Raw genomic sequence first — 16,132 nt, 5'->3', positions numbered from 1 at the left:
TATTCTATTTCCATTCATGTGATACAAGAAAATGTAAGAAAATATCCACATAGAATAGACTATATATTGCCTTTTGATACAGAGTACTCTCATCTTGAAATATTAATCATGTATTTCTTCATTCGTATTATTCATTATTAGTATTGTGGACACGTAATGGAAGACCCACTATTAGTACGTATATAAATTAAACGATTTTGTGAAAATTTCTGGCATTGTAACTGTTTCGGCAATTCTTTACAACGCCGATAAGGCCCTAGTTGCATTATGTGGAGGTTCCGTATCAAGTATGATATGTATTAAAGATACCTTATTCTACAAAAGTGGTAACATGACGCGTTAGTTATCAACAGGGCCCGGATCTTGTTGACAAGTCAACTTTTTTCTGTTACGCATAGGACAAGGCTAGTTCAAATAAAAACGTTACCCATCAACTCTAGGTTCTAAAAATATTTTTTTTAGGGTCAACTTTTGGTCACTTTTTGCCGTTTTGAAATTTTAGGTCATTTTTTAATATTTTAAGGTAACTTTTAGGTCACTTATGGTCTTTTTATTCTTTTTCTTCTACATAAGGAAATCTTTAAATAAACACGGTTTACGAATGTGGAAAAGACGAAGTTGAATCATCTCTTTTCTTGCTTCCTGACTATTGGGGTGGAAAAACTGCATTCTTGACAAGCTAATGAAAACTAAGCTGTAGCTGGTTAACGAAAAGTTGGGGTTGGTAGGTGTCCAAACAGATAGTTTTGGGTTGTTGACTACAAAGGATGTGATCACGCGAATAACTAAAAATGGATTAGAAGGCGTACAAGGATTTTAAACAGGTTTCTATCTATTATTTTCATGTAGTCTACACTTGCGAACTTTTATTAAGAGTGCTTCCTAGCTTCAACTCGCGAGTGAATTGACGCTTTCAATACTTACAATGCCGTACAATGGGCTGATCATTATAAATAAATGATCAATAGACTGCAACTAAGTGAAACAATACTTTTTGAATACGAGTGAGAAATGTTAATTAAAAATCCAATGGATATTAAAAAATGTCAACGTTTAACGAAATAAGCGTTTAAGAAAACGCAAGTTTTAAGGTCAATTTTTGTGATTTTTAGGGTCATTTTACAGGAATTTTAGTGTCATTTTATAGGTCACTTTTTAGAAAATTTTAGGTCAACAACATCCGGGCCCTGGTTATCAACAATTTATCGTGTTACTCCTCCCACTGTATAATAAAATAAGATAATGCACATAACACAACGACACGGTACCTCCACTTATGCGAAAAGCGCCACATTAATGTAACAAATTGTTGTTAATAGGCATATCACCATCACGAACGCGCCCCTTCTCTGTCGCGCGGACCTCCTGGCTTTGCACTGCCTTGAACCGGCTTAGGTGCAAGACTAGTTTGTAGTATTTACCTTGTACAATCCGCGGCAAAAAAACCTGCAACATGAGGATGTAAGTTTATTGTTAAACTACGCCTAACAGCACAGGGAATGAACATAACGTCTAGGTGGAACGAATCACGCCAGGATAAACCTCGGCCTCCTCCCGTGCACGCTTATTTTGGTGCAAAAGACTTCTTCATTTCACAATAAACTTATATGTTCATGTTGCAGTTTTTTTGCCGCGGATTGTACAAGCTGACTCAGTAGTCCCACATTTCCCACTGAAACAAGCCAATCCTGGTAAAGAGAAATAGGTCAACAGATTTTAGCAGTTTTAGAGTCAAATGAATTCTTCTCAAGGAGAAAAAGGAGAATATCTGACAAATAATTTGTGCTTAAATCATACCATTTAGTAGAATACTAACAAAAAACAAGCTGAAACTAATCTTACCTAACGTCCATTTAGACAGCCCCTAACTCATCAAAATCATTCAAAAATGGTGTCAACCATTTGTACATTGTTTGTGCAAAAATGTGCAAGACAACTTTTTGTTTGTGCAACAATGAACAACTAGTTATAACAAAAACAAAGTAGGGCTGTCTAAACGGTAACCCCCTAACTTGTCGTCGAAAGTTGTGTCAATTGTTTGTGCAGAAATGTGCAACACAAATTTTCGCTTGTGTGACGTAGAGGGCTGTCTAAACGGTAGCCCCACCTTGTCAAAATCGGTGAAAATGAAGTCAGTCGTTTGTGGATCGTTTGTGCAGAAATATGCAACACAAAATGTCGTTTATGCAACAATGAAAAATGAACTAGAACAAAAAAGTGATATCTGCCTATACGATAGCTTTCCCCATCTTGTCAAAATCAAACAAAAATGATGTCAATCATTTGTGCAAAAATATGCAACACAATTTTTTTTTTCTGTAACAATGAATAATGATCTAGAGCAAAAACAAAGTGGGGCCTTCTTTAACGGTAGTCCCCCCCAACTTGTCAAAATCGGTCGAAAATTGTGTCACGTATTTGAAGCTATCACAGAAAAGTTTCACGGGATACCAGTACGGGTCTGTCAAGTTGCTTCTGACAACGTTCCTCTTCGTTTCCAGGCATGTATCGAATTGGATGGTTCATTGGTGGACTTTGCAATGGAGAACAGAGATTAAGATTCTTGTAAGGAAAGATATGAGATTAATATGTTTATGTTCAATTTTATGTTCCAGTTAAGTTGCTAGCTTCTTTACCGCAGTCTTTGAAACATCGTATACCTAATTATTTGTCATCCTATAGATAAGCTACTCCCTCTGTTATCGCAAGGTGACCAGACGTCCCGTTTTAGCCGGGACAGTCCCTTATTTTTAACCGTTGTCCCATTTTTTTCTGATTCTCAAACGGGACGCCTAAATGTCCCGTTTTTAAGCAAACATGACCCAGCTGTCCCGTAATTATTATCCAAAATATAAATGGTCAATGCTAATTCTACACTCTTCCGTACCAACACTCATTGGGAAGGTTCAGCCGTGCCTAGAACTTCTGAATATTCAAATGAGAATTGAGTGTTCTGTGGTTCAAGTGGGAATTGAGTGGGAATTCTGAGTATTGAAGTAGTTAAAAGTATTGTTGTGTAGTACTTAAGTTAGAAACGCTGTGTTATCATTCTTACTTGTGTATTTTGTAAATTGAAAACACTGCTGAGTCCCAAAATGTAATGCGGAATCCCCCTCCCCCGTCGCCGATTCGCATGCGTCCCGTTTTTGAAAGTAAAAGTTCTGGTCACCTTGTCGGCATGATAACTCTGTAATAAGTCTAAATGAAAATAAATACTCTGGAAGTAGGTTTATCACCACTGTTTCGTCAAAAGTAACCGATGTTTGAACTTTAACATGTCTTTTAAAAATAATAATAATTTTACTGTATACTATACGTTTGAATTTGTATGTACTTACTACATATATATCCCAAACGAGACTCGTACTCCGCCTTTATGCAACAAGTTCATTAATGCTAAACATACTCACATTTTTGAATTTAGAGTTATGTTGAACGGCGTTAAAACAATAAAATTTACTTTGTAAATGAATTATAAGACACAAGACAGTTGGATGTTGCTGCATTTTGTTTGAACTGTTAAACTGTTAACTTGGCTTCATTTATGTAGTACGGTAGCAGACATTATCAGTAACAAATGTATTGGAGATGTAATGATATTTTTTACTTCCTGAAAACAAGAAATGTACTCCCAAAACGCCCTTTACTATTGTTATGTCTTAGAAGATCTGTTAACAGAAGGTCAATGTCTAGGAAGGGTAGATAACGAGAAGGAAAGGCTTGGCAATCATATCAGATTGTAAGTAATGTTCTTGAAAGAAAACTCTGATAGATATTTATTAGGCCTACATATAGAGTCTTGTATTGCAGAAAATGTTTTTTGTTTAGGTTTTAAAGTTATTTTCAAACTTTCAATCCTTATCATAAGCGCAAAACGTGCCAGCCTATGAGTAACGCAAATTCCTAATATTTAATAGTGGCGCTCAGAGGTATCGTTACCTGTGCCGCCTACCTCTCTTCCTAATGTCAATAGATGGCACTAACGTGCAGACAATTTGCAGATTTAAAACTATTGTTACGATACATCGGGTTGAAGGCTTGGGCGCAAGTAGGACTATATTACTATACTAGCTAAAATTGCCATTATTTGCATGCGTCAGATAAAATATCTATGGAAACAAACTGAACAACGAATGGAAAAAACTATCGGTCATTTCTACTAATTTTGCATATGCCGTAAGGGCCCCCTGAGACTTCCCGGTTCGAATTTAAAAAAAGCCTCTAGCTACCATCCAATGGGGGTTGTATTTGGAAGTCAATGGCTGTGAGAGTATCTCCATTCATCTCAGCGAACGCGAAAACTATGGATTTAACACTAATATCGGTCATTTTGGATTACTTGTGTACGTCTCGGTACCCTCCCCATCCGCAGATAACCCCCGGCCCGTATACAATGGTACCTGAATTTGAAAGTCATCGCTAATGGAAGTGTCACTTTTGATCACAGAGACCGCGAAAACTACGGATTTGACACTAATATCGGTCACTTTGGATTATTTTTACATGTCTAGACAACCTCCCGGTAACTCCCGGCCCGCATACAATACTAGCTGAATTTGAAAGTCATTGTTAATGGAAGTGTCACCATTTATCTCAGCGACCGCGAAAACTAGGGATATGACACTAATATCGGAGATATTGGATTATTTTTACGTCTTGGTATGACCCCGGTGACCCCTGTCTTGGTGTAGGGCTTGGATCAAGGTACTTCTGACCAAAATTTGGTAACTCTCGGTCCACTGGTCTGGTCCACAGGCCGCACACAGACAGACAAACAAACAAACTCTTTATTTTATTTATATTAGATTAGATGGTACGTATTATTGTAGAAATACTTCATTTTATTGATTTAGGCAATTCCTGCTTCAGTTAGACAGCACTCCACGGAGAAACATGACTAAAACGCTTGCTGTCGTTATGGTCTTCGCAGATTCAAACTAATGGAAGTGAAGGACAGTGATCAAAAATTGGGTAGTAGTTCAAATTTCAGTTTAATAGTAGATTCCATATTCTGTAAACTCGTGGTTTATATATAGAAAGATAAAATATCCCGGAACGTTTACTCAGAGAAATATATCATATGACGCACATTTGTAATGTATTTCTTCGTTCACAGCAGTTCGTATTTTGTATGCAGTAAAGAAGGAGTTGATCAAGCGCTAATTTCACAGCGGTAACAAGTTCGCAAGTGATTCTTACAAGTGGTAAAATATTACAGACATAGTTCATTAACAGTAAAATCGTGAGAGGAAAAAGTTAGGCGTTTTAGGAAAAGCAACAAGTTTATTATTTCTGATTCATTCTTAGGATTCAAACTATTTAGAGATGTTGAGTCATTATTTTTTTATAAGACATTTTCACAACTCTATAATATTAATATCACAAAGTCCACTCATAAGCTCCACAATAGCTATTGAAAATAAGTCTGTGGTGGTACTTTGTTACCCTTTATCACGGCAAAACTTTGTTACAAAGTCCACGGGGCACAGATATGAGCTTATAGATTTAAACCCTAAATCTGAATATCCTATATTTCATAACAAAACGCTGCACATCAAGTTCTATATTCTATTGGACAGCCTGTATGTGTATTATTAAATCGAAGATTATTATTATTATTATTATTATTATTATTATTATTATTATTATTATTATTATTATTATTATTATTATTATTATTATTATTATTCGAAAAATACTAATACTCGAAAAAAAGTGGGAATACAATATCCCGGTACATCAACTATTTATTGATTTTAGAAAGGCTTATGACTCGGTTAGGAGAGAAACATTGTACAACGTTCTTACAGAACTTGGAATACCGAGAAAGCTAATCGGATTAATTAAGATATGCTTAAGTGAATCCCAAAGTAAAGTCCGGGTAGAAAAATTTTTGTCCACGAGCATTCACGTCCAAAATGGCCTGAAACAAGGAGATGCGTTGTCGCCATTATTATTTAACTTTGTGCTGGAATACGCTATAAGGAAAATCAAAGATAGCAACCAGGGCCTAGAGTTGAACGCTATTCACCAGGTGATGGCATATGCTGATGATGTAAATTTAATAGGGGATGATAGGAGAACAGTAGAAATAAATGCAGAGATCTTATTAAACGCTTGCAGGGACATGGGTTTAGAAGTAAATGCAGAGAAAACTAAATACATGGAAGTGCGTCGGGACCGTAATACGGCAAATTGTGGAGGCGTTAAAATATTAAATAATACTTTTGATAAAGTGGATACTTTCAAATATTTAGGATCAATATTAACAGATGAAAATCATATTCACGAAGAAATTAAATGTCGACTAAAATCAGGGAATTCGTGTTACTATTCGGTTCAAAATCTCTTGTCGTCGCGAATTCTGTCGAAAAATTTGAAGCTTAAAATATATAAAACGATAATCATGCCTGTTGTTCTGTATGGTTGCGAAACATGGTCACTTACTCTGAGGGAAGAACATAGACTGAAAGTATTTGAAAACAGGATCCTGAGAAGAATATTCGGACCCAAGAGGAACGAGAATGGGGAATGGCGGAAACTTCATAACGAGGAACTACATAGTTTATACGGTTTACCCAACATTGTTAGGGTCGTCAAGTCTAGGAGGCTTAGGTGGGCAGGTCATGTAGCTAGAATGGAAGAAAGTAGAAACGCTTTCAAAGCCTTGACTGGAAGACCCATAGGAAAACGACCATTAGGAAGACCTAGGCGCAGATGGGAGGATAATATTAAGATGGATCTCGCAGAGATAGGAATACAAAGTAGAAACTGGATGCAATTAGCTAAGGATAGAAGTCAGTGGAGAGCTTTTGTGAACGCGGCACTGAACCTGCGGGTTCTATAGGCCATAGAGTTAGTTGGTTAGTTAATTATTATTATTATTATTATTATTATTATTATTATTATTATTATTATTATTATTATTATTATTATTATTATTATTATTATTATTATTACTTTCTTCTTGTTTTAAATATTTAGTGTATGACTATCACTGATATGAAAACGTTAAAATTGTCGCAAAATAATTTATTGAAGTTGGATAAAGAATTTCAGTGTTGGGAAGGTGCATTAAGACATATGGGTTGCTCCTATAAAATTTTTAGTTCAAATGGGGTTATCTTGTGAAGGAAACGCTCATTTACTAGAGCAGCCAAACAACGGAAATGTTCTTGGTTGTATGGAATTATTGAACAGTTTGTTCTGTTTTTAAAATAGCATTTTAAAAATATGGAAATGAAGGGAAAGGGCATGTATCTTACTCGTCACAGACGGTATGTAATGAACTTGTTCACGTCATGGTTTCACAAGTATTGAAGAGAATTGTGCGAAATTTAAGAAGTCACAGTACTATGCAATAATTTTAGATTCAACAGCAGATGGAGAACATATTGATTAACTTGCTGCAACTTTTTGTTATTGTCTTGAAGAAAAAGTATACGACCTTTCTCTCTCCTTTATACCATGAGAAAACAACACTGGGAAATCTTTTAGGAAATTATTACCGTGTTTCACGAGCAACACGGCTTGGATATAACTCATTGCCTAAGTTAGGGCAACGACTATGCTGCAAATATGTCTGCGGAATACAATGACTTACAAACACATATTAAAGAAAAACAAGTTACCATTTATTCTTCATATGCAACTCATTCTTTAAATTTAGTTGGTGTGAATGCAATAAAATGTTGCTTGCAGATTAAAAAAGAAATTTCTAAAAAAGCTCTTTATAGTTTCCCAAGTTATACACAAGGTAAAATTTGTCGTGTTCCGGACTTAAACCAAATGGAGACAATCAGTTATTAGTTTTAGAATGGTCAAGTCATGTTGACTCTTACTAAGCCTCTAATTTTAACCTATCAAACAATTATGAAGATTATTTAAGAAAAAAAGTAAGTAAGAATAAAGAAGAACGCACGGGTATTCGGCGAGAAGCTAATGCTTTTTGCAGAAACATATTAAAATATGAACTATTTTTCGTTATTGTTTTGTGAGATAAAAAATTAATAAGATTTTATGAATTTAAACGGCGTGACAAACATCTTGGCATTTGAAGGCGGCGCTCCAAGTTCCTTTAAATGCTGCTACCAAATGAGAGGCCAGCGATATTGCCACATTTATTTTGTACACATTCACGTCCATCCCCTGTCATCTAATCGCGCTGTAGTTTGTCTGCTTAGCCATAGCCACACCCCTTTACCACTTGGCAAATTCGCCCCAGAGCTTGCGTTTTATTCGTTTAGCTGAAACGTCAAAATGTTTGTCACAGGCTTTAGTTACTATTTGCAAAAGCCAGACTTGGATATTGTAACAGCAGTCGATTTGTTGAAAAGTTTCGAAACATTTTATCGTCATTAAGGGAAAAAGTTATAAAGCTACAAAGAACATAAGTGCTACAAATATCAACAGAAAGTGTAAGATATGAGAATGATTCACCAGAAAGATGCAGAATCAAGAAGTTTGCCGATGATAAAGGTGAGTTTAATTTAATGTTGAAGAAAATTTCTAAGTTGAGACAATGTAATTATTATCGCTACACTTCTTGGCGGAACCAATGCCGCACATTAACATGTATGCTCCATTTTCCATCATGATCATAAATAGGCTCAAAAAAGTGCATAATGAAGATGTAAGGGGCACAGTGGCTCAGTGATAGAGCACTTACCTCTGATGCATGAGGTCGCTAGTTCGATCCCTGGCCAAGTAAGCTTGTGGTTAATAATATTATGTCCGTGATTCTCTTGGGGTACCTCTGTTTCCTCCCACATTATCATCCCAACAATTCTTCCATCGTCATTCACTTGCCTTTATAATCCGTCTCCCTTAGCCTAAGATCCATAATGGTGAGGCGTTAAACTGAATTTTTTTCATTTCATGAAGATGACCAACAATTTGTTAGAGTCTACAAGGAAGACATGGAAAATGACAATATACAAGTTACGTTTTTAAACCAAGATCCGTCTGGTATTGAAAAAAATGAGCTACTAAACATTTCGAGTATGTTATACTTTTAGGATATTTTACATGTCTTCAGCTACTTTCCAACATAATTTCTTTCATGTCATAACAATTTTTCATCTGTCGAAGACACACGCGCTAGCAACTAATCAAGCTAAGAAGGTTAACTGCATCGAGTATTGAAGGGGAGATTAAATAGATGGACACACGAAAATATAGAAGGACTGTTCGAAGTTTGACGAGAAGAGATACTAATAATATAGTTGGCTTGCCTCGAATAATACAAAGGGAAGGAGGTGTTTGTTGACTTCTTGAAGATTTCATTTGCGCGTACTATGTAATTTTGATGGAGGTACTTATGAAGCTAGGGATGGAGTGGAAAGATGGAATACCTAGAATAAACTTATAAATGAACTAACCACTGAAAGTTAGGAGAAAGATTGACAGATTGGTTGACTGGTTGTTTGGTTAGAGTTTAGGGTACCTTTCAGCAGCGATGCTATATAAGACGTGGATCTACAGCTTATTGTAGGATCCGAACCACATAAAATCCCACCTGGAATGGAGCCCTGGCCTCCTGCGCCAAAGACGCGTACGCTAACCACATAGCCACAAGGGAGCTCTAAGGAAAGACAGGGTATAATCCAATCTGAAAATAAGTTTGACAGTGATATTGCCACTCACTAAGCTTATTCAATATCTATTTAGAAGACTGCAAAAAAGGGTTTGAGAAGGAAAGAGATTGTTCCGGCAGAGGGATTAACTTTATTATCTTTGCTGATAATGATGCTCTTGTGACAAAATATGAATCGAAAATTAACTTAAAGGAAATGTGTGAAGAATGTTTACTGAAAGTGAACGTTGACAAGGAAAAGAAATGGTCATTGGATTTAGGAAGCTGACAGGTTCTGCTTAGTTCTGAATTTAAGATTAAATGGATGGACAACTTTCTTTATTTCTTTTTAGCCCCAATCCTAAATGAAGCACGACCTAAATTATTAAAGTGAGATCCGAACCCCTCTTCGGATTTGCTTCCGAGAAAATTACCCCACCGGAAATCGAACCATAAACACAGAACCTTGCTCGTTAGCTATGAAAGGGCACAAAATGGATGAAGCCGTGAAGCTGTGTATGTTAGAAAGGAGAAAGTAGAATATGTCATTAGATTTTGCTACGTAGGAAATATTATTGACGAAGACCCGAATTGTGAATGGGAGATGAAAAGAAATGTTAGGAATCAGCGATGGAACGGCTGATGGGTTGATTTGAGTCAAGACTTTTATCGAGGTCGTCCGGGTCTGGGTCTTGCTTCTCAGATATGGTATGAACAAGTGACCCGGAGACATACACAGACTCGATGACCTAAATAGACCCGGGGACCCGGAAGTAGTCAAATATCAGGTCTACAGTATTACTGGAGAATTTTATGGTTGATTAATGATGTTTAGCACTCGAGCTCGAACATTCATTTGTATGATTCCTGTTGCGACATATCTTAATAAAGATACTATGTCTTAAATATTTCAAATATAAACTCATGTTTATTCGTCTTCGTGTATTGAATAACTTACAGTGTTCTTGGACATGAACTATACAAATAATAATAATAATAATAATAATAATAATAATAATAATAATAATAATAATAATAATAATAATAATAATAATAATAATAATAACTAGCTGACCTGTGCTCTCTACAAAGCGCATCATTCACATGTGAGTATGAATCTCATTGTTATTCGTCACAACTTCTGTACATGTCCCTTTACAGACAGAATTCAAAGACGTGTTGATAAAAAAAAAAAAAAATGGGAAGGGGTATCATAAAGGAGGGATCTTTTCGATATTTTTTTCCAATTTTTGCACAGTTTGCAAGATTTGAGCCTACTTCCGGTTGGAGTTTCTAATTCATGTATGACCAGTATGTAATAAGCAAATTCATTACATACACAATTAATTACAATGTCAGTCATGCATGGTGTTTATTAGGCAAAACACTCCAAACAATAAAGATTCATCTTAGGATGGAGAAATGGTTATCCTTCGTTTTTCATTGTCATTTGCGGGGGCCGGGTGGCTCGGTGGTAGAGCGTTTACCTCTGGTGCTTGGGGTTCCGGGTTCGATCCCAGCCCCCACCAAGTGAACTTTGTGGTGGACAAACACCGTGTGCGTGGGTTTTCTCGGGGTTCTCCCGTTTCCTCCCACTTTCTTCATTCCACCATTTCATTCATTTCTCATAATCACCGTCTCCTTTAGCCTAACCGGCATAATCGTGGGACGTAAAACTCAAAGATTTCATTTCATTTCATTTTCATTGTCATTTGGTCATGAAACAATCACCTGAGAGATATACGACCCCTGTATGCAACTGTGTTGTGTCGGAATGTATAACTCATAGGATATAATGTGTTGTTTTTTTTAATTTCAACACTAACAGTGTACCCTAAAAATGTAACAAAGATATAACGCCCACATTTTTTAACTATTCAATTAGAACTGGACACTCTACACAAAATTTGAAATCGACCAGCGAAAACAGCACGTTTCTTGTACTTGTGGTTTTTGAGATCTCATTCTCGAAAAGATTGAAGACAAACACATAAACTTTTCTTTGGAGACAAACATATAAACCTAACATTTTAATATATAGACTAGCTGAACCTGCACTCTTTAAACAGCGCATCATTCGTGTATGACCATGAATCTCCTTGTTATTCCTCACATATGTACATGTCCCTTTGCAGAGACAAGGGAAATAATAGTTGGTAAAAATCGGCAAGAGATACCGTAAGGGGATATTTTTTCGATTACTTTTTCAATATCTCGTACCGTTTGCAAGATTTGAGCCTACTTCCGGTTGCAGTTTTTAATTCATGTATGATATGTGTTTTCTTTCCTCTTGCATGTAGTATGTAATAAGCAAATACATAAACTAAGTAATTCTAATACTTTCTAACTCAGGATCTTGTTCTCAAATACTTTCAATCTATGTTCTTCATTCCGAGTAAGAGACCATATTTCGCAACCATACAGAATACAGGCATTATTATTGTTTTATACATTTTAAAATAAGCTAACACATTACACATACAATCAATTATAATGTCAGTGATATATGATGTTCATTGAGCAAGACACCCCAAACAATAAAGATTCAACCTTGATGGAGAAATGGTTATCCATCGTTTTTCATTATAATTTGGCCATGAAACAAACACCTGAGAGATATGCAGCCTCTATATACAATTATACGGTGTTGGAATGTATAATAGGTAGGATATGATGCTTTAGTTTTTTTTTTTTTTTTAATTTCAACTCTTCCAGTGTACCCGTAAAAATGTAATAAATAAATAATGGCCATGTTTTGTTTTTTTTAAATATTGAGTTAGAACTGGACAATCTATGCAAAATTTGCAATCGATCAGTGAAAATGTCATCTTTCTAGAGCCTGTAGTTTCCGAGATCTCATTGTCGAAAGGATTGGCCACAAACATACAAACGTCCAGTTGAAAAGAACTCCAAAGAGCGCAGCACAATTCATTTGAATCTATTTCGGAGAGGGTTTATTAAAATGCAAAGGCTTTGAACAATTATTTAAAAGGACAAACTTTGTGAAAAATGTCTCTTTAAGTAATTTATTTAAAGTACACCTTTTAAAAAATATTTGTTTTGTTATAAACGTGAAATCAGAAATAACCGCAAATCAAAGATTTGAAAGCTAAAGTTAATTAATTAAACAATAAGTAATTTAACACATCATACTTCGCTGGTTTCCAGCTTTCTCATTTGAGGCATTGTTTACAGTGTCAAGTCCTGACTGAGGATATTACGAGCTTGTGGACGCAAGCCCGGCAGTTCTCAGTGGCGGGCGAGAGGGTGAGAGAGACAGAGAGTTTCACTCGAGTGGAGACTGCACTACCGTACACGTTAGTGTGCATATTTTTGGAAACTTAGCTTCATCATCCATTTCATCATCTTTTCATCTTTCGTTCAGCATACTGATTTTCAATCATTGGTTTTCCATCCACCATCTTCATTGGCCACTATGGCCAGCGGACAACACCAGTCTCTTCCTGTGACAGCTCCTACACCATCAGGCCTCCCTGCGGCTGCTCATAAAGTAGAGAAACGAAAGAGCTACAAGGATGCGTTTGAAACACCAGTACTTGCGACACCACGACCAGATGAGAATACCAGGACTACGGAGAACGGCAACATAGCATCTACATCTACATCTCCGCCTCACAAGAAGCACCATGACGATAACATCAGTATTGCTAGTTCCGACGACAGCTCCCGACTCATGATAGTAGACGGCATCCAGCAACTCTCTCACAAACCTCAACCGGACGTACATAATTTTCTTCTACAAAACTTTGATCCAAAACTCCGCAACACCAAACTGTTACTTCAGCAAATTCTTAAATACCGACCACGCACAGAAATTTTACAAATAGTTCAAACACAAAACGGCTACATCATAAAGTCACCTCTACCGCATTTTGCTACAACAATACGAGACAAGCACAGCTTCGAAATATTTGGCAAGACAGCAAAACTTACAAAACTCCACGACCAACGTACCAAACTACTACCGCCACCAAGACGATCTCCTACACTATCTGTGGTCATTCGCGGAGTGGATCCATCATACAGCGATGAAGAAATTGAAGAGGAATTACGTCAAGAAGGGTACGTGTTCAAGAAATGTTTTCGCATCCGTAACAACCAAGGAGTTACTTACATGGTGCGGGTCTTGACCGAATCACAAGACACTATTGATGATCTCTTGGAACACGGGGCATACATCTACAAGAAACGACACAGAGTCGAACCATCGAAAACTCCAATACGTTGCGACCGCTGCCAGGAGTATAAACATCCAACATCAAAATGTACTAATACTTTCAAATGTGGTTACTGTGGTGGTCCCCACCACACCCGAACCTGTCCAAACATGCAACAACCACCTGACTGTCCTACCTGTCACGAACGTCATCCTGCTTATAGTTACAAATGCAAATCGAAACCTGTTCCTCAAGAAGCACAGCCTGAATTAGTTGTTCCTCTCCGCATGCATGATGCACAAAATCAAACTTCTGACACTCATACTACCTCAGATCAACCTATAACAATCAAACAACTCCTAGCTTTCATCACGCTCACGCTTCAAAACATACATCCGTTCGCACGTCCTCTAGTTTTGCAACACGTTCAATTCGCTGCACAATCAGTCTTTCACCTTCAATTTCACGCAACTTACAATGGACCTACGGCCTACTTTCATACTTTTCCATCTCAGCAAAGCCTTTAAATTCCATCCTGTCATGAGCATTATGGGTTTAGTCTTTCTCTTTCTAAATATTCGTTCACTCTTCACTCACAAACTACTTTTCGAACAACTCCTTCTCGAAGAAAAAGCAAATGCTTTCCTACTGAACGAAACTCATCTTACTCCGAAATTACAATGCAAAATTCCAGGCTACACATTAATCCGCAAAGACAGCATTCTACCAGCACGACGTGCAAATGGTGGCGTTGCTATCGGCTTCTTACCCCATATCCCATATCGCATACATACATGTCCAGCACAGAATCTACCAGAACATCTCATAATCACCCTTTACTACAAATCAGATTACATCACCATAGCAACAATCTATGTACGACCAGGCCACCCAATCCCTCTGGGCTTCTTTCAGTATATTTCAAACTCGTTTCAGCGCTATATCATCTTAGCTGACATCAATATTCATAGTCGTTCTATCAGAGACAAAACGAATTTTGTGAACTTCATCACCACTGCTACAACAGGCACATATCACCAACTACCAAAACCGACACGCCCAGAATCAAATACGACCCCTGACGTAGCTATTACTTCAGCTACCTTAACACAGCGCACAACACTTGAAGTCTTAGACCCATTAGGAAGTGATCATGTACCGATCAAGCTATTCATTCAATGTCGCACTCCTCGACCTTTTGATGCAACTCCACCTCATATGATCTTAAGATATGATAAAGCAGACTGGGAGAAATATCGTTTATATCTTTCAACACACCTAGAAGGACTTGATCCACCTACTACCGAAGACGAACTATATCATCTATTGGATACTATTACACGCCATATCAATCACGCTTCAGCACAATATATACCACAATCACAATATACGGCATATAAGCCTAAACTTCCGCCGCAATATCTTGCCATGGTGCAGCGATCGCGACACTTTTTTCGGGACTACATTCATACAGGAAGTCGAGAGGCTCTTCGCCATCACAGAGCTCTACAACGTACAGTCCAAAACTATGTTAAAGCCTATAAATTACGTCAGTGGGTAAAAACCTGCAACACTCTTGCAGAGACATCCCACCCGTCACGTTACTGGAAACGCCTCAACGCTCTTTCTGGCAAATCAAATAGAACGTCATATCCACTCATTCTTAACGACAAACCTCTTCACTCTGATCTCGATAAAGCAAATGCCTTTACCACATATCTTCAGGATATCTTCACACCACTTACTCCTGACCGTCCTGTTCATAATCATCCGGTGGATCAATTTGATTTTTCATCTGCTCATCTTCAGCCAAACAGTAACCACCAGCTGAATATTCATAAAACACTAACAGCGGCCATCACTCCTGATGATATTACTTCAGCCATTCGAAGAAAACGTAATACAGCCCCAGGTATAGACGCAATCTCTTATCGCCATATTAAGGAATGTTCATATGCAGTTCTCTACCTTCTCTCACTAATCTATACTTTCATCTTACGTTCTGGATTCATACCATCACAATGGAAGACGTCTAAAATTCTGATGTTTCTCAAACCTAATAAACCAGCCGACAGTATTTCTTCATATCGACCTATTCAATTAACGCCTGTGCTCAGTAAAATTCTCGAAAAAATCTTAGTTCAACGACTGCATATCCATCTTACTCATTATAATCTTTTACCACGGTCGCAAGCTGGATTTCGCCCAAATTTTAGTATCAACGACCAATTACTCCGTCTTCTCAATCACATCACCAACCAATATAATACATCACGACCATCTTGCCTTACCTTATTTGATTTGGAGAAAGCATTTGATAAAGTATGGCACGCAGGACTTATGTACAAACTTTTGAGCTTCCGGCTTCCTCTTGCTTATA

This window comes from Thermobia domestica, chromosome 6 (assembly GCF_964235325.1).
Source record: "Thermobia domestica chromosome 6, izTheDome1.hap1.1, whole genome shotgun sequence".
In the NCBI taxonomy this organism is placed as follows: Eukaryota; Metazoa; Arthropoda; class Insecta; order Zygentoma; family Lepismatidae; genus Thermobia; species Thermobia domestica.
Note: the sequence above shows the minus strand (reverse complement) of the source record.